Below are 27,847 nucleotides of genomic sequence, written 5' to 3'. Positions count from 1 at the left end.
TTACCTTTCCCCTGAAAAGCTGTAGACATCCAAATGGCCACCACTGTTCTTAAACCCCAAGTTGTGCTCAAAAATTCCTCACTCTTAAACTGTGCCAAGGTTTATGCTAACCGTGTCACTGTAAGGATGGTTTGGGGTCACTACTCAGCCCTATCCCTAGCCTTGTTTAGATTAGAGCAGATATAACTGTAGGATACTTTGAGGCCACTTGGGAACACCCTGAGCCAAATTTTAAAACCAAGGTGTCACAGTATTAAAGTGAAAATAAACAGATAAAAGATGAGGCTACTTGTGAGGGAAGAAGAGATATTTGTACACATCACTTAGTCTGGCTGTTAGCACCACTAGTTCAGTTCAATAAAATCTATTCTCTTATTACATCTGTGGCAAGCCTTACATCTTCTCTTCCCAGAGGGAAAAAAAATACGCCATCTGTTATACTGCATGGCAGCTCTCTGTCAGTCCCTAGTCTGGTTTCCTTGCCTTGTAGATCTCTGAAGAGAGATGGTTACAGACTTTGGTTACTCTAGTACTCTAGTCAGCACTTTCCCACAATGTTGTCTGGGTCTGCAGCTCCCCTGCATCCATCTCTTCCCGTCTGCTTCTGGAGGAAGCTCAGGATGTCTTTTTTTTTTCTACAGGCTGGCCCTTGTTGAACCACAACCTTCCAGAAAATATGCGTATCTTCACTAGAGATGACAATTTCTGCATCTGTGCTCTGTCATTATGCTCACGGACATTGTCTTGTGGCTAGGAAGGCATTGAAGTCATGTGATCCTTTATCAGAATACACATTTTGCATTTGCTGTCTCAATTTCTTTACCCCACTTCACACTTGCCCTGTTTTCAGCACAGAATGCTAGGTCCAGAGGGAGTCCAACTTTCAGTCTCTACTGCTAGCTCCTTCTCTTATCTAATACTGTTTTTGCCACTTGCCTGATCATGATATCTAAGTCAATTTATTAACCTGTCAAGGTATTCTCTCTGATTTTCCTTGTTAGTTTAGTTTTCCAATCAGTTGAATGCCAGGTCAGGCACCACAGCAGTGGCAGGAGTGAGAATCAGTGAAGAGCAGGGAAGGGAAGGAGGATTAGGAAGGGGGGGAGATGGGTAATGAGAACAGGATCTCCCCCTTTTGGTTGTGGGGAATTGCTAATTCAGTATTATGTATTACGCTGTGTTATGAAATTGCATTTCTAGGTTCAAAGGAGGACCACTATTCCTTGCCTATTAGGTTATTCTGCATTTCTAAGGATCCTTTTGAAAATTTCAACACCTCTTTTTCATAATACCAAAGGCTTTGTGTGTCTTAGGTTCTACATAATATGCCTAAATCACACATTTTTTCAGAACATTTAATCTAGTGGAAATTTAATTGTAACCCTTTATCTGTCATTATCATAGCAGGGATTTTGTATCTAACAAATACAGATCTTACGAGATTACATGTCTGAGAGTAATTTTCTGCGGTAGTGATGTTTCTTGATGGTAGGAATAATAAGGTAAAAACAGTATGCAATTTTGTTCTGTATACAAACAAATGTGTGCCAGTCCTGGACAGGAGAATGACAGTTTCATTAAATTTACCTACCTGCATAATACTGGACTAGTAATTTTTTCCATTTTATTCATGTTCTTTAACAACACTAATGTTTTTAGCTTGTAATTTTCTGTATGGCGCTTTTCATCTTCAGGGAATTTTTCTTTTCTTTGCTATGTCTTCATTTCTTTTGCTTTAAATTCTATTTTTCTACATTTTTCTTTTTGTTTTCATGGGCTCCTCACATCTTATACATGGCACCTCTTTTAGGGACTCCTGGGAGGTAAATACACCTTACCTCACTGTCACTGTACCTCCAATACAGACATTTTCATCTGAACTTGTCCTCTAGAGTCCATTTATAGTTAATGGAGAGAAACAGGCATATCCTTTAATATGACCTCTGCCACTGTTATAACTGCAGTGCCAATACCCATCTCACAAATAGTCAAGATTTCAGTTTTGTTCCAGTTTGTATCCCAGCTAATGATATATCCATCAGGTATTCTTGCAAATAGTTTGTCTTCTTTTGCAAATGTGTTTGTTTCTTTCTTTCTTCAGCTCTGTCTAAAGTCTGGACAGTGCTTAGTATGTGTTTTCTTCCACACCTTCTGCTGTCTTCCATGTTGCCTCCCTTTGTAGTCATCTTTGTTTTGTTGACTATTCGTATGATTTTGCTCTTTGTTAACACAGCTGTGTCACACAACCTGGTCTGCCTCTGCTCTATAGCCTGGCAAACTCTCATGGGCTTTTCTACGTTTAATGCATGATTTTCTAACAGTATTTTTTTCAGTTGCTGATCCTCATTCTACCTGATGTCAGATTCCACAACATCCTACAGACTGCAAGTTTGACTTTACAGACTGAAGTCCATTATAAATATCCTCATAGTTGCTGCATCATTTCATTTTTTTACACAAAGCTAAAAACTTCCAAAAGTTCATTGGTGTAGGTATGCAATATGCTTCAGATATTATGCCATTTAGTGCCATCCTAGCTTGCTATTTGTGTGTGCTTTATTATTAAGAAGGTTAGAGTCTCTGCATTAGCAATATTAAAATAAAAATCTTCTGGCAGCATGCACTTCCATGAAGAGACAGAACTCTCTATTGAACCTCTTCCAGTTTTGCAGAAGAAAGAGTTTTGTTCTTAATACTGGGTGTTCTTGTGTCTGGTTAAAGAAAGCTCTGGATTGGCATTAAAACTCTGAGGTATCTTCCTTGCAGTGGAAGATAACCAAAGCAGCAATGAAGGGAACGGAGGCAGGGAGGGTGACCTCTGTGGTCTTTAACACCCACCACCTCAAACTGCAGCTACTTCAAACCAATATATTCCATTTCCCTCAGAGAAACTACCTAAGACATCTTTACCATAGTGGCATTTCTTACACCAGCTTGGCTACTGTGTGAAGTGAGAAAGAACAAGATACAAATTCTAGCACATCTCCAGTCCAATGTTCAAACTGCAGTAGTGTTGAAATGGTTGCCTGAGCCAGAATTCAGCCAGTCAGCTTCCTGGAGACACTGCCTGCTGCCCTGGGCATCGTGACTTCAGCCCTGTCCTAAATCCCTGCGTCGTGAACACAGTGTGTGAACGTTACCGAAAGGTCACAGTTTTGGGAGAGAATACAGATTTTAGAGCCCTGGCCAGAATGCGCCCCAGGGGGGTCACTGCCCCCTTCGCTTTGCAAAAAAAAAAAAAAAAAAAAAAATTACGACCTGAATATTCTGGTTCACTTAGCTGAAGGTCAGATTTTTGAGGGGAGCTGGGACGAGTAAGGGTCTTGCCACCTAACACCACACATTAAGCCTCTCCTACCCCCTCCCCACTACTCTTTGATCATTCGGATGTTTTCAGTTTGGGGATGGCATCAGAGAGATGTGGCCCCTCGGAGAGCTCAGTTCCAGACGGTGTATCATAGTGTGCAGTAAATTAACTGTGTTCTCTCAATTTGTGTCCTTTCTGTGCTACAGTGTCCCTGCCTGCTGTGCTGTCCTTGAAATGCAATGTGAAATTAGCTCTCGATAGTGCAGCATGGCAGAAATCAATAACAGAATTATGCCAGCGCGTAGGACGGGCTGCTAAACCCTGGCAGCCTCAGCAGCATCTCAATGCACATCATGACGAACGCTGAACTCTGGAAAAGAGAGGTGTCTTTCTTGTTAAATGCTGTGGTTCTGGCTGATGTATTCCCAGAATGGCTGAGATATTGGAAAAGTACTGAAATACATCACCTGGTGATTTCTAGCTTTTATAAGTACATTTCCTGACTATGTAAGCAGACTTTAACTCACTGAGAATACAAGCCTCTGCTTTATTACTACACTGAAAATGATCAGATAAAAGCTTCTAGAGATAAATATTTTGGAGTATATTTGTGTGTTCCTTCAAGGAAGCAGAATAATCTGTCACAGTAGATGAAACTTCAATTAGATTTGATGGCTTTTACATCAATTTACTGAGTAATCTGATTAAAGCCTCAAAGTCTTCTCACTATGATACTTGACGACATGCCCTGGGAAGAATGTAATATTGTCTAAAAAGATGTGATTAGGACTTCTGGTTCTTTCTGGCTTCAAAATTCTGAAGTGCATGAAAAAAATGAATTTTAGTGATACAGGTAATAGAAAATAATAATGAAATTATGTGATACTTCTGTGTTACTGTAGCTACAGAGAGATACAAAACTTAGCAGAACAGGTTGTTTTCAGGGGAATGGACTCTATAAAAAAGAAATAAATGTTTCATCATAATGCAGTGGGCCAAATTCTGTCCTGGCAAGAATCCTTTGAGCCAGATCCCTGACCCTTCTCCAGTAATTTTGAGCCATAAAAAATGCACAAATCATTTTAACAGGCCTAGGAGAATTTCAAACTACTGCAGAGATTGCAAAAGTAGATTGCAATTTTTTTAACAAAATGTTCATTTGCTGGGAAACATTAAGAAACTGAAGCCTAAACTGTTGGAGGGAAGGGGTTGCTTTGGACAAATGACTCCAGTATATTATATTATCTGAGTATAGATGTTGCACAACTTTGATAATGTTTATTTCTTGAGCTAGTCGTCTTCAAGGAGATGAAGGCAGGCACTTGCATTTTCTCCATTTCTGGTTTTATCAAGGATTCCAGTTTGATATTCAGGGCATTTATTTGTGGGTGATTAAGTATCTGAGGACCACCTTCAGAGCACAGTAAAAATAAAACCCGAGGGTGCCTGCAGGAGCCTCATTTGTTAACATGTTAAACAGCTGTGGTAGGAAGAGGAAAAGGAGAGGATTTCTTCTCCCCTTTCCCTGTCTCTTCTCTACCCTCCGTTCCTACATGCAGTTCCATATCACCCCTTTGGCTGATCCGGTATAGCCCTAGAAAGTCATTCAGCTTCTAGAGGAAAAAACCAGAAAACGAGCAAGTACACCCGTGAATGTCCCCAGGCAGGCAGGAGGCCACCTCGTCAGCCCGACTTCTGCAGCTGCCGAGGCTTGAGGACTTCCTCCAGTGACATGTCCTGTAAAAGCAAAAGACGTGAGCAACTTTGCTGGGGGTCAGGCAACGGTCAGAAGTCCTCTGCAGGAAAAGTGTAGGGCTACACTTACTCCTTATTGCAACATCAATTTTTTGGTTGCTTCCTCTGAATCCCATCATGCTGAACTGAGCCCTCCGGTGTTACAATCAAGCTTTCTGATTTTCCCTCCCATTTTCCTTCTTCTTCCTGACCTGATCGCCATGAGGCACCCTGAAACAGCTCCTGATGGGTCTCTCTTCCCTGCTGACTCTCTCCTGCCAAGTGGGGGAGAAGGAGCAGAGGGAAGGAGGGGACGTTCCCACGCCTGCAGCCCCACGGCGCTGGGGCCAGCCATGGCAAGAGCTCTGCCGGCCTCCGAGACCCACACTCACACACACACACCCCCCCCTTCCCACGGAGCTGCCAAAATGCTTCAGCGCAGAGCCAACATCCCGGGGAGAAGGCGGGGATGCATCGAAATTATTTCCCTCAGAAAATAGCCACGATGTTTAACGGCAGCAAATCAATTCTGATTACCACCAGGTGGATTTCAGATGGAAATTTGCTCAGCTTTCTGCCAGCCTATCCACCCAAGGCGACCCTGCCAGAAACTCCCATCTCCTGGGAAGCCTACCAGGCACATGGCCAAAGAAGTCCCTTTGACTCTGGCTTCCAGATCCTCCTGCTCTCCAATTCCCCAGACATTAAGGCTCCTGCACCGCCCACCAGGAAAGCTTTTAGTGGCACAAAGGATTCACAGCCCTGTTGGTGACCTGCCAGGGAGATGAAATTCCTAAAAACATTGCAATTTACACTTTTGCACATTTTTTTTTTTTCTTCTCCCCTCAATCATCTTGGTTGAATTTGAATTAAAATAGAGTTGGACATGCAAATTTCCCAGGGCTTGGAGATTTCAGGTTTTGCAAAGATTAAGTTAAAAGCTTGGTTTGGGGATGGCACCTCATGGTATGTGTTAGGTTATCTGCTGATTAGTTTGGCAGAGGGAACGGTGCGAAATCCCCAGCATTGAGATTTTCCAGGGGAAGGAAATGCTGTAGAAAGACTAGAGAGGCAGACAAGAAAACCAGAGAGAATAGAGGCAGGAGGATGAGGAGTTAGAATACAGAGGAAAAATTCAAGGTGAGAGGGGGGCATAGTTTTTGAACAGTATTATGAAGTACAAATCTTTGGTTTTGTTGTTCTTTTCTTTTCCTACTATAAAACTTGTTATTTTTCAGTTAGAAAAAAATAATCTGAGAAAGAATCCTAAACACATTTAAGACAGGTTTGCAAAAGCTTTACTATATTGAACCAGCTCTAATTAATGTCCCAGGGAGAGTCTGAACGAGACAATAATTTCTGAATAATAAAAATAAAAAAGCTAGAAGTTCAGTTGCTACTTAAAGACAATGGCCTTGATTGCTATACAAGCCTCCTTTTGCTATCACTGGGAGAGGTATGGCAGTAGATTCACTTTCTTGTAGCATGTTGAGTTTATATCCTGCCTCCTGGATAATAATTGAGGAGAGAATCCTGCCTTTTTATAAAGTAATTTTGACTTTGTACACATAAATGAATCAAAGGGAAGAAAAGGCTTTTAAAGAGAGACTTTATTTGTGCTTGAAAATGAAGGTTTGAAAAATGAGGCTGTGCTTTAAAAATCTGTCTTTGTGCAGTCTCAGGGCCAAATTACAAATTGATTTACATTCTCTCTTAACCTCATGTCAGGAAATCGCTTATAATTTGTGCAACTCTTTTTTTCTCTCTGAACAGTTCCAAGTGCTGTCTCTGATGATGTCATCCCAATCCCGATTCTCCAGCTGCAGAGTTCCAGGCAGAAAAAAGCAGATTCAAAGTACAGAAAATAGAGCATTCAGGCTTTCTTCATTCATCAAAAATCAACGTGGAGTAGGCTGGATGGGCCAGCGGATGCAAGCATAAACTATTTTTTTCCTCTGTGAATGTCTTGCAAATGTTTTTATTAAATATTTTCTGGTATATTCTATCCAAATAATACTTTTTAAATGTGTAGTTCTCAGTACACACCTAAGCATTTAATTCCAAGTAGTGCTAAATAGGAAATTAATTTAATCAGTTCGTTTTAAGGTACTTGCAGCTCTTTGATATGCATTTGGAAAGCTGAAAGTTGGCCAGATCCCGAGTTCGACTATTTGAAGGAAGTTTCATTGATTTCAGCAGAGCTGCACACATTTACACCAAATGAAGATTTGACCTATACTTCCTAATATGTTTTCTGAAAAGAGCTGCAAAGAAAGGTCTGGATTTCTCTAAGTAAGTAACTGTTCCCTTTTCTTGGCTTAATATTGCACACATGTTTCCTCACTTAAACTTTGCCTCATTTGGCTTTGGTATTTTATGTAGCCTTTGAAACCATTTCTAATGGAAAAATGCAGCTGTTAGCAAGATTTCCTAAAATGTACGTGGAACTAATTTTCCAGGCATTTCTTTCAAGGACTCTGATGTATCTACAGAAGACATTCTGCCAAAAGAATTTTTAATGTAACTAAATAATGAAAGAAAAAAAAAATAGAGAGAAAACATCCACTTGTAAGGCTAACAAGAAGGAAAAACTGCCTTTTAGTTGTTCACATTTACATACTTGCTTTAAAGTAAATCTCAAAACTCTCTCACCAGCAAGCTTATTTTGCAGAAAATCAGTGAATTTTTAGTGTGAATTAAAATAATCAGAGATAAAAGGGTGCAGTAGTGTGATGTGATCTATAATTGTATAAATATCATCACTATGGAATCCAATTTTATGCATTGTCTCTCTACATCATGTTTTCAAAGGCACAAATGACCAAGACTATACAATCCTCAGCACATGACTCACTAAGAGTAAACAAGCACGTCATAAAGTGCCATCTTCTCAGCACAAGGCAAGGGCAGTCAAAGAAGTTGGTCCAGGAAGGAATTGGTTCTCAAGATAAGAGGAAGCAAGGTTCAGCTCATGTATCCTTCCTGTTGCAGTCTCTTCTCTGAGACACCAGAGCTGCAAATTTATTCCTGTCCACCTCCACAAAAATCAAAATATGAACCTTGGTTATCACAGATGAAGTTAGATAACAAAATTATTAGGGGAAAGAGACATATTTTTAAACAATCCCATTGGAAAGAGACAGCCATGCAGTTAAATTTTAAAACATGGGTCTACTCTTGGCTCTGAACTGGCTCACTAAATTCTCTGGGACTGATTCATTGTCATTATTCTGCATTGTGATTTACAGCTGTTAAAATTTCAAGCATCTGAACAGGAGAGGTTAGACTGGAAGGCTCTAGTCCATTCTTTGGATAAGTTAGAAGTTGTACCAAGAAGTACAAAACTGCAGAGAATCATAATTTCATTTCTTTATTAATCCCAGCAGTAAAATATATTTAAGATACTGTCTGGCCCCTGTAACTTATATATATAAACACATTATGAATTTTAATATGTTTATCCTCATAACAACACAGAAAGGAAAGTGTTATTATTCCCATTTTATGGATGAGTAATTGAGGGCACAGTTTCATGTTAATGGAAAACCAGTTTGATGTTAAGTTGCTGCCAAAAGCTGTGGTCCTATTCTGCCTTCTGCACCAGCTCACTGTTTCTGCCTCTCCTTTTATGCAAGCCTAAGTGTATAAGTAAGTCCCTTATGCAGCTAAAGCTGCAGGAAGCTTATCCAGCAAAGTAGGAAGACTGAAGAAATTCTCCTTTCAGCATCATCTAGTCAGCAGATCAATTTAGCACCACCCTAAATGCACCTCACCCAATGGCAAGAAACTATTTCAAAATTAAGGAGCTGATTTCAGCTTTCTTCAAAATGAGTGGGACATTTGTGACAGAGCAAAAAGTTAAACTTGAGCTCTCACCTCCTATGCTACTTTTCTAATGACTTGGTTCCTTGCTTTTGCTGCATCCACTTTAGGAATGATATGATGGGTTTAAAGGGAAGGCAAAAGGTGACAATGAAAATCAGAATTACAAAGGTTAATATACTTTGTTACAAGCAGGAACAATTACACTTATCTCAAGAGTTAGACTGAGATCATAGTTTCATGATACTGGTACTCAAATAAATGAGACCAGTTCATGGATTTCATACCTCCTTCCTGCTTGTGGTGACCTCCATTCAATAGCTCTTTACTATTCTGTTTTACCACTGCAACTGTCTGAGGGGTCAAGCAGCAAATGGAATCAATGAAATGATCCAGGTTAAAGACAGACCTTTTTCTATTTTGGAGGTCAGGAAAAGGTTACTTTTAAATTACCGCATTTACAGCATAGTCCACAGTCATCCATGTCAAAATAACCTGGAGGGAGGAAGAATAGCAACACCAATCAGGTTAGGAGTTGGAAGGCAGTGGGATGGAAACTGTGTAAGTCATATTTCCATTAAAAACAGAATATTGTCAAATGATGGCTTTATACTTATGGTGGGTTGACCCTGGCTGGACACCAGGTGCCCACCAAAGCTGCTCTATCACTCCCCTCCTCAACTGGACAGTGGATAGAAGATGATACAATGAAAGGTTCGTGGGTTGAGATAAGGACAGGGAGAGATCACTCAACTAATTACCGTCACAGGCAAAAGAGACTCGACTTGGGGAAAATTAACTTAATTTATTGCCAATCAACCAGAGTAGAGTAATAAGAAATAAAAGCAAATCTCAAAACACCTTCCCTCCACCCCTCTCTTCTTCCCAGGCACAGCTTCACTCCCGGATTCTCTATCTACCCACCCTAGCAGTGCAGGGGAACAGGTGATGGGGGTTGGGGTCAGTTCATCACCCGTTAGTCTCTGCCGCTCCTTCCTCCTCAGGGGGAGGACTCCTCACTCATCCCCTGCTCCAACATAAGGTCCCTCCCACGGGAGACAGCCCTTCATGAACTTCTCCAACATGGGTCCTTTCCACGGGCTGCAGTTCTTCATGAACTTCTCCAGCGTGGGTCCCTTCTATGGGCTGCAGTCCTTCAGGAGCACACCGCTCCAGCATGGGTCCCCCGTGGAGTCACAAGTCCTGCCAGAAAACCTGCTCCGTGGGCTCCTCTCTCCACAGATCCGCAGGTCCTGTCAGGAGCCTGCTCCAGTGTGGGCTTCCCACAGGGTCACAGCCTCCTTCGGGCACCCACCTGCTCCGGCGCGGGGTCCTCCCTGGGCTGCAGGTGGATATCTGCTCCACCGTGGACCTCCCTGGGCTGCAGGGGGACAGCCTGCCTCACCGTGGTCTTCCTCATGGGCTGCAGGGGAATCTCTGCTCCGGCGCCTGGAGCACCTCCTCCCCTCCTTCTGCACTGACCTGGGGGTCCTGCAGGGCTGTTCCTCTCATCTTGTCACTCCTCTCTCCAGCTGCTGTTGCTCCCCCAGAAGCTTTTGTTCCCCTTCTTAAATCTGTTCTCCCAGAGGTGCTACCACCATCGCTGATGGGCTCGGCCTTGGCCAGCGGCAGGTCCAACTTGGAGCCGGCTGGCATTGGCTCTATTGGACATGGGGGAAGGTTCTAGCAGCTTCTCACAGAAGCCACCCCTGTAATCCCCCTGCTACCAAAACCTTGCCATGCAAACCAAATACAAAATTATCAGAGACAGAGGTGGCCAGAAACATTTTTTTGGACTGTTTTAGATGACCAAAAGCCTTAGTATCAACACAAATGTTAAATGTGTGTTGTGTGTGAGTGCATATAGTAATAAATCTCAATGATTGTTAGTAATAATGGTTATTTCCAGAATATAAAAAAAAATGTGAGGAGAATGTCTAAGAGAGTATTGAACAAATAAAAATGACATAATTAGCCAACAATGTAGACAGAGCAAAAAAACATTTGCTGTTAGGTAGTGACTACATGCTAATAGAGTGGCTTCCCAGTCATATACTTACCATTCTCCATACAGTCTTTCTAAATGACAACAGCTGGATGGCTTCCTAAATACAACAGAGAACAAGTCATAAAATGCCACTCTCTTTGAAATATATAGAGTTCAGGTAGTTAAAGTATCAATTATCATTATATATGCTTGAGGAAAGGTCTGTGCTAATTGTTTTCATGAGTTAAAGATGACAAATATTCCAAACTCATGATCCAAGGTTATGGAAATAAAATAAAATCAATTAAAATATATTAGAGCATAAGCAATCATATTCATCAGTAATTAATATGATTCTGACTGAACAATGAAAAGTTTTAAGAAATTCTGTTTTTTGAATGTTTGGCATAAGCATTTATTTCGCTTAGCACAAACTTAAGCAAAAGAAAGCACCTGTTCAAGGACTCCTTCATTCCATAAGACAGGCGTTAGAGACATTTCATGGCTATGCCAGCTCTATAAATAAAGAGTACCTCACATTACCTCAAAAAGCAATATAGACTGTATGGTGTGGCTGGGAACAAGTGCTGGGTGTGGGAAGTAGCATAAAACTTGTTATTGCCAGAAGGCAAATATTTCATTAATATTCATCCTGAAGTTCATTTCTCCGCATTGAGGAAGCAGTGATAAAACCTCTCTGCGTCTCGTCTCCATGAAATTTTTCAACCTGTTCTCAAATTCTTGTTAGCTGCCTCGCTATAAAAAACATATTTATTTTAGGGGTCAAGATTCAGCTTGTGTTCACCGAGCAAAGAAATACAGTGGTTTAAGATGTTATCACTGTCCAGTTGTTTGTTAGTCCTTCACTGGCTGCTACTGACCCATTAAGAAAACAGTGAGAGGGAAAGTGTACCTCTACCACTTAGGTTAATGGCTGGACACAAGGCTCATTCTTCCGTTCCTCTTCTACTTAAAACTTAATCCAGCCTCTTTGTATTATTATAAACGTTCTATTCACCAAACAGTAGAGCAGAGGGACATTTTAATATTGTCAAATGAAAACAAGAACATCTTGATTCTGAAATAAATTACTTGGAAACAAAAATTTTGCTTTGGTTACACTGTACAAAGGATAGTTTATAAAATGGGCCTAGGTTATTTATGGCAGGTCTGGGAGGAGGCAGGCATTCAGATTAGGAAAGGATGTCATTTGGAAAAAGGTCTTACTTATAGATATGTGTTCTCCTTGCTAGTGCAAATGTAGAGACAGAATTGGTAGGGCTCCTGATTTGACTGTTTAAAACTCACAGGTATGAGTGCTTTGTCCATTGGGAAGTAAAAGTTATGCTCCCTGATTATTTTTCACAAGGAGTTTGAAGCAGAGATGGTTTCTAATTGCACAGTTTCCAACTGGTTACAGTGATATAAAAGTAGCTTAGTGAATGTTTTACATGAAAGCAAAGACCTTTTTAGGGAGACAGAACAAACTAAAGAATTAGCTATTGACATGGGAGCACTATGTTAAGAGTTAGGTATTGGCAATGGAAGTGTTTGGAGATGTCGGCGGGGATGGATTCTGCAAGCCTCCTTTACCGGCCAGGTAGTTTATCTGGCAAACAATTCCTCAAGTCTATATGATCTCCAACTTAGTTATTTACTTTCCCCATGTCCTGTTTAGTTCTTATGTGGGTTTTTTTTTTCCCAGTGGTATAGTTAGACAGTTGCAATATAGATGACACTATCTGATTTAGTCATTTGTGCTCCTTTTATAATGAAAGGAGAATATATAGACTCTTACAGCAGATGAGTCATCTGACATGTATTTTAGATGTCTACTTTGAAATTAGATAAATTCCGTGAGATGCAGGTGTCTGCCTTTGGGCAGATTAATCCTACTCATTGCCTCCAGGTGTTGACTTCAGCTTTCCTTAAGCATACACAAAAGTAGTTTCTGAATTCAATTCAAAATAAAGGGAAAGAAAGAGAAGGAAATCATATAATAAGCAGAGAAGAAAGTGAGTGAAAACATTAGCAAAGCTTTTAGAGAAAGAGAAATGCCAATGGAATTATGTACATTTTAAAATACATACAGCACAAAAAGCAAGACACAAAATCCCAGTAGTTCATGACCTTGAAAATTCAGAGCTAGCTGCACTAGAGAACTTAAATTTTTACGGCTAGATGCCATAATGCTTACCTTGTAGGTTCCTGTTCCCTAGATTTGAATAGTGTTGTGGTTTAATCCCAGCCAGCAACTAAGCACCACGCAGCTGCTCGCTCACTCCCCCCTCCCCACAGTGGGATGGGGAGGAGAATCGGAAAAAAAGGTAAAACTTGTGGGTTGAGATAAGAACAATTTAACAACTAAAATAAAATAAACTATAATAATAATATATTATAATTAAAATAATAATAATAATAATAATAATGATGATGATGATGATGATGAAAAGGAATATAACAAAAAGAGAGAGAAATAAAACCCAAGAAAAGACAAGTGATTCACAATGCAATTTCTCACCACCCACTGACTGAATCCCAAGCAGGGATCCGCGCCTCCCCCCGGCCAACTCCCCCCAGTTTATATACTGAGTATGACATTGGATGGTATGGAATATCCCTTTGGCTAGTTTGGATCAGCTGTCCTGGCCATGCTCCCTCTCAGCTTCTAGTGCACCTGCTTGCTGGCAGAGCATGGGGAACTGAACAATCTTTACCTTAGGATAAACACTACGTAGCAACGACCAAAACATCAGTGTGTTATCAACATTCTTCTTACTCTAAATACAAAACACAGCACTCTACTAGCTACTAGGAAGAAAACTAACTCTATCCCAGCTGAAACCAGGACAAATAGAAAAAAACAGAATAAGGTAATTAGAATCTGATACCTCTAGACATTTATGCTTACTGTCATCCTATGTTGAATGGGAAGGATTTGGACAGTCTGAAAAAACCTACAGTTGAACAAGATAGTAGAAAATGCTAAACAGAGGAAGGTACCCAAAAGCCATGTTTTCTAAAGAGCCCATATACACAGATAAGGGTGCAAGAAAGTTTCTTCATCCATTTTGAATTCAGACTTTTAGTGTTATCCTCAGAGAAGGGGGTCTGATTATTCTCATCTTATTAAGGTCTACCTAATTATTTTACAAAATGCCTGGAGGAGAAAAAAGTATTGCTGGTATCCACAGAATATATAGGGGCTTGGTCTATCTTACCATGATTATTTCAGGTTTTTAGCCAATGACTGTTGTATATACAATGACAGAACATTGCTGGGAGCAGAGGCAAGAGTGCAGCTCTTCTTCCTAGATGAAAGCCCCAAAAGACTGAATGACAGATCCAGACTTCCTTCTTCAAACTCACCTTTTCCCTGTGAGTATTAGATTTCCTTCTACGCAGGGGTGCAGTACAATAAAAAGAGGTGGACTAGAACCTTCTGAGGAATTTACTGACCCTAGATGTTTTTTCCAGGTCAATGCTCTAACCATTAGATTATTAACAGAAAAAAAAAAAAAAAAAGAAGGCAGCACCATTTTCTCCTCTAGATATATATGTGGAAGAAATGTAACTGTGTCTACATTTTACTTCATCCTTCATTAAGTTACTGATTGTAATGAGCACATAAAACATCTAAACTCCAAGGTATTGTAGAATCCAGGAATGAGGGATTTGAAGATGGTAAAAAATGTGAACCTACACACAGAGATATGGTTCCATTTTCTTAACTTTACATATTTAACTGAGGCACACAAACTCTGATCCATCTTCCAGGCTCCTCTCCCTAGGCAGCGGAACGAGACCCAGGCATCAAGAGCTATATTGGCCTCTAGATTGGAACATTTCTCTCTACAGCTGAAAGCTGCTAAATTTGGTGTCTCAGACACCAAATATCTAAGTAAGGAAGGATGAAGATGCACCCACCCATATCTTAGCTTAGATGCCAAAATCCTTATTTTTAGATCACATTATGTTTTTGGATGGAGTCCTGACATCTCAAAAGAAAATAGACAAAGTAGAAAGAATGAATTAAGAAGAGCAGCAGCCAACAAGGATTTAATTAGTTTACATATACCAGGTTATGTTCTCCACTGGCATATCCTGAGGCAACTCTTCTATTGGAACTACATCAATATGCATCCACTGACATCTGACCTTATATTTTTGAGAGATTATTCTGTTCTTTGAGAAATCTGAGTCTTTGGGCACCACTGTAATGAAAACAGAGTGATGACAAGAAAACACATTTTTATATATATAGTCAGTTTTTGTATCAGTAGAATCTCCCTCCAACAAAGCACATAAAATGGAAAATCTGAATTATTGAAAGGCTGTGCGTCTACTTGGTTAGAGGATGAGTTGCATGCCAAAACAGTAGCTTCTTTATCATGTGACTGGATGCATGAGTGATTATGAAGATCAATATGTCCCTGATATTCCCTTTCTCCATAGACACTCTTCTGGACTAAATCAATTACTGCTCTCGGCCTCCATGGAAATTCTGTATAGATAGGTTTGCAGAGGTTTTTTTTTTCCCCTTGGTCTTGAAAGAAAGTAAACCTGTGAAATAAAGGTAGACCATGAGCAATAAAGTGTTAATGATTTCCAGAGACTATCAAAGTGTTACCTGAAAATCACTTTTAAACTTAAAACACAGAAAACTTGGAACCAGATGATGGCTCTGTCAGCTTTAAAAATTAGTTTCGTTCATATCTTCTCTGTGAATGACATACCTCTGCACAGCTTTTAAGATGTTATCTGTATTTTTGACTCAAATCTTCATCATTCAACAACTTCCTGCCTTTATTTTTTTAAATGGCCTCCTGATTTTTCCCACCATGTCCCTCAGAACTGTCACAATCTTCACCAATACTTTAAATAGATGTGCACTATAATTTTTCTGGTAGATAAGGTCAAAAAGAATAGACTTAAATTGGTGATTCAGGAAACGATGAAGGGCTGGGAAAACTAGCTGATGTCTTGTAGCCTATCCCAGACCTAGGTTTTTACAACAATGGTCTGTGGCCAAAGATAAACCCATGACAGCATGGCATGACAGGCTTGAGCCTGACAGAATTTACACCCTCTGAAGAAAAACTCCAGCCTTCTGCAGGACATCTTATATGACAACGTGAGAAGTGATTGCTGGTCTTTTGTTCAGTAGGTCTCTGACTTCTCTGTTGGTTTGCGTATAGTAATCTAGGGGACAAAGTCCAGAAGGAATGTTTATTTGGGCCTAGAGCTGACACATTCTGATTCAGTCCACATAAAGAATAATATATATGTCATTGTTGTACCCTTTCATGCCCCCAAAAATGGCATAATGGAAACTTCTTCAGGAAAGCTTCAGATGAGCATTCCTGTACCTTCTCTATTCTCTTCATGGTATGATAGAGTGCTAACCATCCTCCTTAGGAATTGGTAGCATATATTTCTCTTCTTTTCTTCCCACCTTAAGACTGTAGCTATTTGCTACCCATGCAGAGTCTTTCAGACAGGAGAGGGAATAGCAGTTTGCTGTCAACTCTTTTCTCTTGTCTCTGATGATTTGACAAGTCCATATAGGGGAAAAAATCTCCTTACAGCTCTCTGCATGTGGCACCATTCTGAGCATAGTGTAGCTCATGCATATTTGCAGGCACAGAAAGCTATGAGCATTTAGGTCTTTCTGTTTTGTTTGTGCTTGCTTTATAAAGCTTGCTACCAGGCTGTTCTCAGGTCTCCAGCCGTGAACTGGATTCTCTTGAAGGAGAATTGTAAAGATCTCTCTCCTTTTTTTTTACGCCTGTCTAGATTTAAAGCAAATTGGTGAATGTTGACTGTTTTATTTTACATTTTAAATTTAAACTGAGTCATGGGTTAACCACATTTCCACACCTGGGATTTGTTTTTCTTGGATTTAGTTTATATCTTTAATAAGTGTTAGAGCAAATGTGCTAAGGAAATACTTTCCAGTTTTACTATTTTTATGTTGTTATACTGAACTTAGTTTCAATTTTTGTTTTGAAGTCAGTTTTATTTTCTTAACAAGTTCCTTCTTTGAAAAGAAAAACTTCAATTTCAGTGCTGGGCTCTTCTCCCCTTCAAGTTACCTCCTGCCTCCACTTTTAAGTCTGGTGGTAATGAATGCATTCACACGCAGGTGGGCACAGAAAGTTAGCAGATCCCATGGTTTATTTTTAATGTGGTTGGAATGGTGTTCCTTACACTCTTCTTGCCAAGCTGAGAGTGAAAGTGTTGGGGTGATCTCATCCACAGAAAGGTGTGTCTACATGCTCCCTTTCACAGGTGCAGCAATAGAAATCCTACCCGCTCAGTAACCGAAAACCCATCATGTTTGCTCAGTATATTGCACTCCTGCTTCTGCTCGTTGGGTGAGTGCTGGAATTGGTTCAAAACCAACGTCAATTTATTATTGTTGCTTTTTAGGTTCAGAGACAACCCCAAAATTTTGGGGTCTTGATTCACCGTTGCATTTAACATCTCAAGGAGGTTCCACCAGGATGACAATGTCTTTCTCTTCCCAGGGACAATCTAATTTCCTATTTGGTTTTATGCAATCTAATGCCATGTAGTTCATGTCTGTGCCATTTCAGGCTTCCTTATGACTGTATAGTCAAGAAAATTATCGTGTCCAGAGTAATTTAAAATGCACCAAATACCTCCTCTGGGAGGCGCTTACAGTTTACAGATCCTACTCAGATGAAAATTATATCTTCCTTACTTTAATCCTATCACTTCTAGTTACAACTCTGTTAATGATATTAAATAGTTCTTGTTCACCATTGGTGTTTACACTTAGCAAGTACATACAGCCTTTTATCCAACCTTTTAAAGTGTTATAGCTGAGACAAATTAGCTCATAGATCTTAGGACTGGATAAGTAATGGGAAATTTTCAAACAATTATTTATACCTCTGTTTGCACCCCATTTGCATTGCACGTTTTACAAATATCAAGTCATGCAAAGTTCTGTCTGCATAAACGTGAATGGCAAAGGAAATTATTTGGGAGTTGAGAGGCAAAACCCATTTCAGGTGGTTGCAGAAGTCAGGTGGTGACCATACTGAGGTCTGGCTCAACAAGGGCAGCACAGAAGGAGAAGCAGGAAAGTCACAAACAGCGTGCAGCAAACTGCATGCACCGTGCATTCTTCAAGAGAACAAAATCTGCTCAAGTATGACTGGAGACAGTGAGGGCACACCAGCAGCAGGACTCAAGTTAGTTACGTTTAACATACATGGTGGTACAGCTTTGAGCCTCAAAGTGAACCCAAACAGTTGATGGTCCACAGAGCAAGTGCATTGACTGTCACTCTCCCTGCGCTTTGGGGTCATCCAGCTGCCTCACCTGGCAGGGAGAAGTAGGAAAAGGGTATCTGCTAATCGAAACCTGTCCCTACAAGCAGGATGGACAGAATTGTCACAAGACACCCCATTGCGGACTTGGGCATGAGATCAGCTATCAAAGGCAGCATGGATTCACTCCCCACTTTCACAAAGGACATGTAGGTAGAATGCCCCTTATCAGTTACTGAACTTCGTCCAAACTGTTTTGGCCACGCACGTAGGCACACATGTAGCATTGGGATGGTTTACTTCCTAATTCATAAAGGTGTACACATACTCTTCCCGTTTGTCTATGGAAAGCTAGGTTGGAAAATTTTCTTTTGAGTTTTACCTCCAGCCATGTAAAGATCTCCCAATATCTTTGGAGAGTACTTTGGAGAGGAACCAAAAGCAGAGTTACAAAGAGCCAAGTGGAGAAGGCAGAATCAATACTCAGGAGAGGCACAAACCTCCCAACCCAGAAAGGCAGATTTATATCTCTATAATCAAGGCTTCACTGTGCTTGCTAGTGCTCTCTCTTTCTCTAATCCTCAGCAAAGGCTTTGCCATTGGACTCCATTTCTGGATGCCAAATCACTGTACCACCCTAGGACTGTGTCTGTGAAACACAATATTGCGCCTAACTAATAGCACAGAGCCCAAAAGGTCAAAAGAGAATTGATATTAGCTTAATTTCAATTTTTATGCTTTTGCTTAAGGACAAAGGTAATATGATTTTGGCAGAGAGCCATTATCTTAAATCTGCTAGCAAGCTGGAGGGGAAAAAAACCCTCAACAAATACTGCATTTTAAATTGGAAATAATCTGAATAATAGCACATAAATTTCTGTGTGCCCTGTGTACAGGAATGAGTAGGAGGGAATTAATCAAAGGATATTGTAATCAACTGCACTTCAGTAAAACATCTAGCATGTGAAGGTATTGGCCTACCTGCCCACCTACCCCTTAACTGAAAGTTTGTATGCAGTGAAGGGGGGGAGAGGAGGAGCAGGGGGGAGGAAGTGGAAGCAGAAATTGCGTGATGGAAAATTGTTTCTGCATGAAATATGCAGGCCAAAACACCTGCATGATGAGCAGATCATCACCCCAGTGCTACAGGGAGATTTATGAGACTTTTAAATACAGCTTCGCTCCAGGCCCTTAATTAACACACAGATCTGTCTGAAAGTAGAACTAAAATCTAATTAAACTTTGCATTTAAAAAGAGCTTACATTAAAAGCACTGAGCAACTGCAAGAGCAATTTTTTGCATTGCCCTTACAGCAAACACAGCAAGTACATGCTACAGTAAGGAATGCAGATTCTGTTTTCCTTGTGTAATGCTTTGTTCATCCATATGCTCACACATACAGAAGATCCATGTAGGTCCCTCAGTATGGCTGTGTTCTTGAAATGAGGGAAGGACAGATTCATCTGATCTCTGATTTCAAACATGGCTTCTTATGCCCACCTACTGTTTTATAACGCTTCCTTACCACAATTTATTTTACTTTACTTAATTTATATGAAAGCTCACTGTGTAGCTTAGTCCACCTACATCAGATACCTCTTTTGGGATGACAGAAATCTCTCTATGGAGGTGCCAGTCGTCTTTTACTCACTGCAGCATAAGTTTAACATAACCAGCCCAGATTAGATGTTGCCTTTCAGATGTTTAAGGTTAGTTGAGTTGAATCCCCAGGCATGAATCAAGCACATTCATATTTCTGTCTGTACGTTGGGAGAATTTAAGGAGATGATACACTTTAATGAACAAGTTTGGACATTTCCAAGGCTAGAAATTTTAATCCAGAGGATCTTACTCTGGCTTTTTTCACCTGAATCCAGAAAAATCTTTGCCAGTTCTCACTAAGAGGAGGTGCTTGAGTTGTGAAGATCTGCATGGGCAAATAGCAGATCTGGGTAGTAGGGTGGATACAAACGAAGGGCTGCACTTTGGGGTACTGGAACAAAAGCTTCAAGTGGCAACAGCCTAGGAGGGAAGGAGTTAGAAAAACAAATATATTGATATATAATGTATATTATATGTTTATATTTTTAATATAAATATGTTTATATATTTATATAGATTGTATATATATTTATATAATATATAAATATCTAGCTGTGCTTTCTGTTAGTAAGCAGGTTTGAAATATGGAGAATGATGCATGAGGGCAGGAAACAGGTTGATTTCTGCTGCCCAAAGATGTGGAAGGCATGGCAATGAAGCGCAGCTTACTTTAGGATAATGAAAATGCACAGGGCACAGCAGAAGAGGCAAGACCCAGCTGTTCTCATGGGCCTTCTGGACACTGTTTTTTAGGTGACCTAAATATTCTCTATTATCTGATATAACTTCTGTAAATATTCTCTGTTATCTGATATAACTTCTGTAAATACTGGTCTGAATTTGCATCATAAAAAGGCTGCGTACCTTATCACCTACATAAGAGAAAAACAAGTCTTTTTTGTCCTTTTCTCCTTAGGTGGCAAAACAAGAAAGGGCTGAGGGGAAGGCAAGCTGTGTACTGTCAGTCAGCGTTGTTTTCATTTAAATCAGTGATGAAGGAAGGGGAGACCTTTCAGGCCTTGATGCTATCTGTAAGAGCTGTTAGATTGGTTGCATGTTTAAAAAGAAGAAAGAAGGGAATTTCAAAAGGAGATAATAATGGTGTATGGTCTTACTCTTCCAAAGATAGGCATAGATAGTAATATGAAATAATAATCCTCTAAATACCTGGAATATATTTTTCCGTGTAAAACTGTATCAGAACCAATTTTTAAAGCTCCTGTGGAAACATACGGAGGCATTAGCACAGAAAATTTTCCATCCAAGGACAGTTTTACTTGTAACTGAGAAGTACTTCATGGAATTAGCTATTTGCTTGCAACGGTGCACTTCCTGTAATAAAAAAAAAATAAAATAATTTCCAGCCAAGAAAAAGCATTTTCATTACATTAAGTGTATGCAGTGATCACTGGGGTGAGACTCACATTAGGACAGGTGGATTCATTTCGCCTGCGTTTAGACACCTATAAGATAGACATCCAATTTAAGCTAGTTGTTTAGTCTCTCCCACTACTCCATTGGCGTTCTCTCACTCATCCTTTCTCACTCTCTGTCCCTCTCTGTTGACTGTGGAAATAATTAATTTAAAACTAGATATTTAACTTATAGGCAGCTAAGGTACATGTAATGTGTTTCTGGGTCTGTGTATTTCTCTACCCAACTGTTAACAAACTCACAGCCTTAGAAATATCATCTATAAATAATGCTAAGGACAAACACATTAGCAAATAATTGCCATATTCCTTTTCATGACTTTGCAGTTTTCTTTTTCCTCTGCACTTTTACATCCTCCTAAATGCTCTACAGAGAACATAGAGGTCAGTGTTCTATTATTTTAAATAATATCCATTATTTAGAAGTGCCCATAAGAAAAGAACTTTGTTTTCTTATACCTTTCAGGATATCCTGTTACATTACATTTTACTTTAGAACAGAACCAAGAAATTTCAGGCATTTTCACAAAATATAACTGTCAAAATTGCTATTTTGTTTCTTTTTAAAAACAGGTATTTCTCTTTGTTGTTTTCTAACTCTCTGGTGAAAAATTATTAGATAGTTCTGCACTTCAAAAAATTTCAGTGATAAGTTTTGTTGAGTCATACATCCTCCCAAAATGTTTATGCTTTGCTAAAACAGCCATCCTTCATCAAGAGCATGGTTTTTGTTCTAACTGTTGCCGAAATCTGGAATAAAACTCCTTAACAGCAATGAGAAGTTAAGAAGCAGGCACTCCTTTATTGCAGCGCTGGGCACACGGGGGATCGCTCCACCTATCGTGTGCACCTGTCTTGTCTAACGATACAGTTAAATACACACCTGTTATACATATTCACTAGATTTCCGAGAAACATTATACATAATCATTAGTTTTCCGGGAAACTATTAACATATGTAAATGTCCTTTACGCAAGCGCAGTAAAGGTCTCTGGTGGTCTTCAGAAGCCCTCTGGTGGTCTTCCATAGTCTTCCTCACTTGTCCGCTTCTTGACCTCTCAGGTGATGCTGCGCAGTACGATTCTCACTATCATCTATATTAGTTTACATAAAAATGCATACTATGTCTATTCTTAAATTTAACCTTTATATTGATTGGTCCTTCAGTCACACCATTTTATTAATATTCTTATGTTAAAACAATCATTGGTTAATCTCTCTTAACTCTACTGATTAGAATCCTCGATACTCAGATCGAGATGGGAGGGGTAAGGGGTTTCCAAGCAGCAAACTGGTGTCCATGACGGTTTCCTTAGCTTCCTAGAACAAAACACTATAAACCAATAAATCTTTGTCAAAGTTTCTGTGGTTAACTGATTTTAGACAATACTTGTATTCTTATAGTCACATATAGTACATTTCTTAAAGTTCCTAAGTTCCTATGACTACATTTCAAACTTAACATTCCCATACCTAAAAGAAATCATTTTCTACTTCTTAATCAAACCAAACTCTTATATATATATAATTGGATTTTAATTTCTTTATCAGAATATTTTTAACATTCCCCCCTTTGAAAGTTTTGAAAATCATTTCAATACTTTCACTATAATTTTACTGATCAGTTACTATTGGAGGAGGTTCTGGGATTCTTTGTTCATTTTGTTGTTTTGCAACAGCTTGGATGATCATGTGATTAAAAGAAGTTTTACGAGTCAAACGTGTTAGTCGATTCATCATTCTCTAAGTTAGGATATATAATATTGCCGATAGAGTCAAACTGATCAAAACTAATATCAAAAGAACCACGATGGGGTGACACAACTTGTTCAGGATGCCTGTAGCAGTAGGTGACCATCCGAAAAGTGTGTCCCACCATTTATGTTCTACATCTTTTTGCACTCTTTCAAAAATTCGGTGTATTTCTTTCACATTGTTATGAACAGTTATTAAGGTTTTCTGTCCATTTTCCTTAATTTTCTCCAAAATCTCAACTAAATCCTTGTGTTGTAATAACTGTTTTACCAAAGCAAGATTCATTCCGATGGGTATAGGTAGTAATTCATGAATCAGCATGTAGTTAGATTGCAAAAGTTGGTGAGACGTGACCGGGGCCGAATAGGAAAAGTCACATCTTACAATCTTAGTAAAATTGTAAACACAATAATTTGAATGATTTTTAGTCTCTACAACTACCTCGTCTACAGATAAAAAGTCACAAACAGTCCTCAAACATACACAGCTTTTGTCAATATATATAAGTACTGTTTCAGGGTTTTCATTAGGATGAATCTCAAAATGGCAAATATTTTGTTCAGTATCTAAACAAATATCTTTTGCCTCAATTGCATTACCTTCACAAACAAATCCTTGTTGTTCCCGTACAATGTAAGATTCCAAGTTAACAGTTTGTCATTTTTCATTCACCTTTCGAGCCCATACTCTATGTTCAAAAGGATAGAGTATAGTTCCGTTGTGGTTTAACCCTAATGTAATAATGGGATAGATCGGGTATATGGTAGCATTATATACAGTAAGTACAAAAGTTGTAGCTGTATTTGTAACGGGATCATAAGTAAAGTTTACTAGGTTTCACCAAGATTGGAGTTCTTTCTCAAAATCAGTGGCACTGTCCCAAATTATTTTCCGAATTTCAGTAGGGAGAATGCCTTCTTCACCTTCCCTTATAATTGAGGCGGTTACCGACTGCATCCATATTTGAGTCTGGATACAACTAAGAGTCAAAGAAAGGTTATTTTGGACCACCCCAAGTGCATCAGTAATCAATTCGTGGTCCCTTACATTTACCTCTTCTCATTTTGGTAATATATTGGATAACAGCCACTGGTTGGTCCCCAAAGCCAATAACGAGGATCGTAAAGGTTGTTGCAATTTGGTCAAATCACTAATTGAAATAGCTAACTTGTTCATTATTACTTCCGAATCGATGTTATTTAAAACTCCCAATCCTGTTCCCAAAACACCGGTTAGGTCTCTCTGCGTTCTTCTCATGAAAAGAGTTCGTTTTTGCAGCCAGGTTGTCCATCCTTCGTAAGAAGTCTTTAGGAAAGGTGAGCAAGCTGGTTGAATGTCTGAAACATTGTTTTGCATCGACAATTCAACCCGTTTGAGAGACCATGCCGGGTTAAGCAGCATTTGTTAGGTTATTTCTGATCACATACGGTCCAATTTCAAAGATTTTTGGGCTAAGTACAACAATTGGTTGAGTAGTAGGTATTGTAACATCTATTTTAAATCCTCTCTAATATTTGGTATTGTTTTTTCCACACATGACTTTATAAGGATATTGTACAGCAGTCAAATTTAACCAACAGTCTAGATTTTGATTTTTACACAACAAAGTAGGGTCATATGGTTCAATCCCATAATTTTTTGTGGATTCAATGTGAGATTCAGTGATCAGTCTACATCTTATTGCGATGTTATCTCCTTGTATCACCGTAAAAGAGGGTATAACTTCATCTTTGTCAGTTAGCGGAAAGAGGGTATCTATGTCATCGTGTGTGACTACTGCAACAAGCATTACTATAGGTCTAGTTACAACATTCATTTTGAATTTAAATGTTAGGTCTGATAGTTCTCCTATCGGTGGATTAGATCGCCAATTGTACACCACATAGACTGGTTTGGTTAGAGTGAAATTGTATCAACAATCTCCTTGTTCCTTAATACAGGATTTGGTAATTTCAACATTGCTGGTACTTGGGTCTAGGGAGTAGTTACTGACATTCTTTTGACGGTAACACATAATGATAGAATCCTGTTTGTTACATCTCTATTCTATAGTAGGACAGAATTTCGTAGTGATGTTGGAACTTGGGTCCAATAAATTTCCAGAGATGGTAATTGAAGAGGTTTTCTCATAAAGAGATCCTTCCACTTTTCTGCATCCCACTTGAATTTGTTCTCCAACCGTTCCAGTCAAGACACGGACCCAGTCTTTTCTGTCTCATTCCCCCCATTCAAATGGGTGGTACACTTCAGAATCATGCATTACTACAGTGGCTAAGCTTGGGAAACGGCCTTTGGGATATCGTCCCATACTCTGAGTATACTGAACAATAGCTTGTGACCATGGCCATTCTGTATTTTTTTGGCTACAAATTAGGGGTGAGATACAAAAAAGTGTTATCAGCCTAATTAAGTGACTCATAATTCAATAAACAACATGTCAACTATTTATAAATTTTCAATTTTAAAGGACCAGTTTCTTTAGTCTTCCAGTTCCCTGTTAGTGTTTTCTTTACTCGAGTATAATGAATCCATGCATCTGACTCCGCAATCTTGACAGCGGTGAAGGTGGTCAACAATATTTGGAAGGGTCCTTTCCAGCGTTCCTGAAGAGGTTCAGAAGTCCATGTCTTCACATAGACATAATCACCTGGCTGGAAATCATGTACTGGATTTTCCAAAGATAAAGGTCTGTTCCAAACAATTGTACTCCAAAGTGCAGTTAGAGTTTTTCCTAAAGAGAGCAGATAGTTATACACATCTTGCTTTCCTTTTAAATGTATGTTTAGATTTGGCTCAGGAGATTCATAAGGTTTACCATATAATAGTTCATAGGGACTGATTAATGTCCCACTCTTTGGCTGAACCCGAATTCGTAAAAGGGCTAGTGGGAGGGTCTGAGGCCATTTCAAATTAGTTTCTTGACATATTTTACTAATTTGTCTTTTCAATGTTTGATTCATTCTTTCCACCTTCCCACTAGATTGTGGTCTCCAAGGTGTGTGCAAGTCCCACGTAATTCCTAAAATTCTACTAACACCCTGGACCACTTCTGTAACAAAATGGGAACCTCTGTCAGACGAGATTCCAATAGGTACCTCAAATCTCGGGATAATCTCTTGTAATAACCATTTAATGACTTCCTTTGCTTGATTAGTTCGACTGGGAAAGGCTTCCGGCCATCCTGTAAAAGTATCAACTCCCACTAGAATGTATCGATACCCATTCTGTCGAGGTAACTCCGAAAAATCTATTTGCCAATAATCCCCTGGTTCCATTCCTGATTTCAACATTCCCATTTGAACTTTCCTTTTTACAACTGGATTATTCTTTAAGCATATCTCACATTTCGCAGTTGTCATTTTAGCTATTTCTAGCATTTTTACTGATATTACTTGCCTTTTTAAAAGAGTTATTAATGCTTCTGCCCCCCAATGACATTCCTTATGTTTTGTCTGTATTATTTCCCTCATTACAGATGGTGGAATTACTACTTGTCCTTTTGATGTCACCCACCATCCTTCCAAATTTTTCCTTGCATTTAATAATTTCCCCAATTTCTCATCCTCCTCTGAATATTTAGGTTTTTCCTTTGGTATTGTAATAGTTTTTGTAGGAATTAATGTCATTTGTAGGGCATTCCTTTTGGCTGCTTCCCTAGCTGATTTATCTGCTAATCTGTTCCCTACAATCTCTTTTGTATTCCCTGATTGATGTGTTTTACAGTGCATGATTGTTACTGTAGTTGGTTTCCGAACTGCTTGTAGTAAATGTAAAATCTCTTCTTTATATTTAATGTTGGACCCCTGAGAGGATAATAGTCCTCTTTCCTTCCATAAAATCCCATGGACATGGACCACGCCAAATGCATATTTCGAATCAGTCCAAATATTCACTTTCTTTTCTTCACTCAATTCTAGAGCCCTTGTCAAAGCCACTAGTTCCGTCTTCTGAGCTGAAGCTGTGTTTGGCAAAGCATTGGCTTTTATAACTGATTTTTCAGTTGTTACCGCATATCCTGCATAGCGGATTCCATTTTCAACAAAGCTGCTACCATCTGTGTACAATTCCCAGTCTGGATTGTCCATAGGTACATCCTTCAGATCTTCTCAACTGGAATATACATACTCAATGGTAGTCAGGCAATCATGTTCCAGTTGTCCTTCTTCTTGTATAGAACTCAAAAAGACTGCAGGATTAGTCAAATTAGTGGTTTTCAAAAGTACATCATCTTGCTCCATCAAAATTACCTGGTATTTCATCATTCTGCTTGGGGAGAGCCAATGGCCCCCCTTTTGCTCTAACACTGATATCACCATATGTGGTACATATACCACCATCATCCTTCCCAAAGTCAATTTTCGGGCCTCCTGTATTATCATCACAGTGGCTGCTACTGTTCTCAAACAAGCAGGCCAGCCTTTACTTACAAAGTCCAATTGTTTGGAAAAGTATCCAACCGGTCGCTTCCAACTTCCCATCTTCTGAGTCAGCACTCCCAGTGCAAGGTGTTGTTTCTCATGTACAAATAACTGGAAGTCTTTAGTCAGATCCGGAAGTCCCAGGGCTGGTGCTGTCATCAGGGCCTGTTTTAGATTCTTGAAAGCTCTCTGCTGATCTGGACCCCATTCAAATGGTGGACCTTTAAGAGCTTCATATAAAGGTTTAGCCAACAGACCATAGTTCATTATCCATAGCCGACACCACCCAGCCATTCCTAAGAAGGTTCTCAATTCGTGGGTATTTCTCGGTTCCGGGATACTGCAAATTGCTTCTCTGCGGTCTGTTCCCAACTGTCTTTGCCCTTGTGAGATTTCAAAACCCAGATATATCACAGTCTGTTTTGTTATCTGGGCCTTAGTTCTAGAGACTTTGTATCCGCTTAACCCCAAAAAGTTTAAAAGATC

The sequence above is a fragment of the Harpia harpyja genome, chromosome 6 (assembly GCF_026419915.1).
Source record: "Harpia harpyja isolate bHarHar1 chromosome 6, bHarHar1 primary haplotype, whole genome shotgun sequence".
Taxonomy (NCBI): domain Eukaryota; kingdom Metazoa; phylum Chordata; class Aves; order Accipitriformes; family Accipitridae; genus Harpia; species Harpia harpyja.
The sequence above is the reverse complement of the archived record's forward strand: the minus strand, read 5'-3'. Positions refer to the sequence as shown.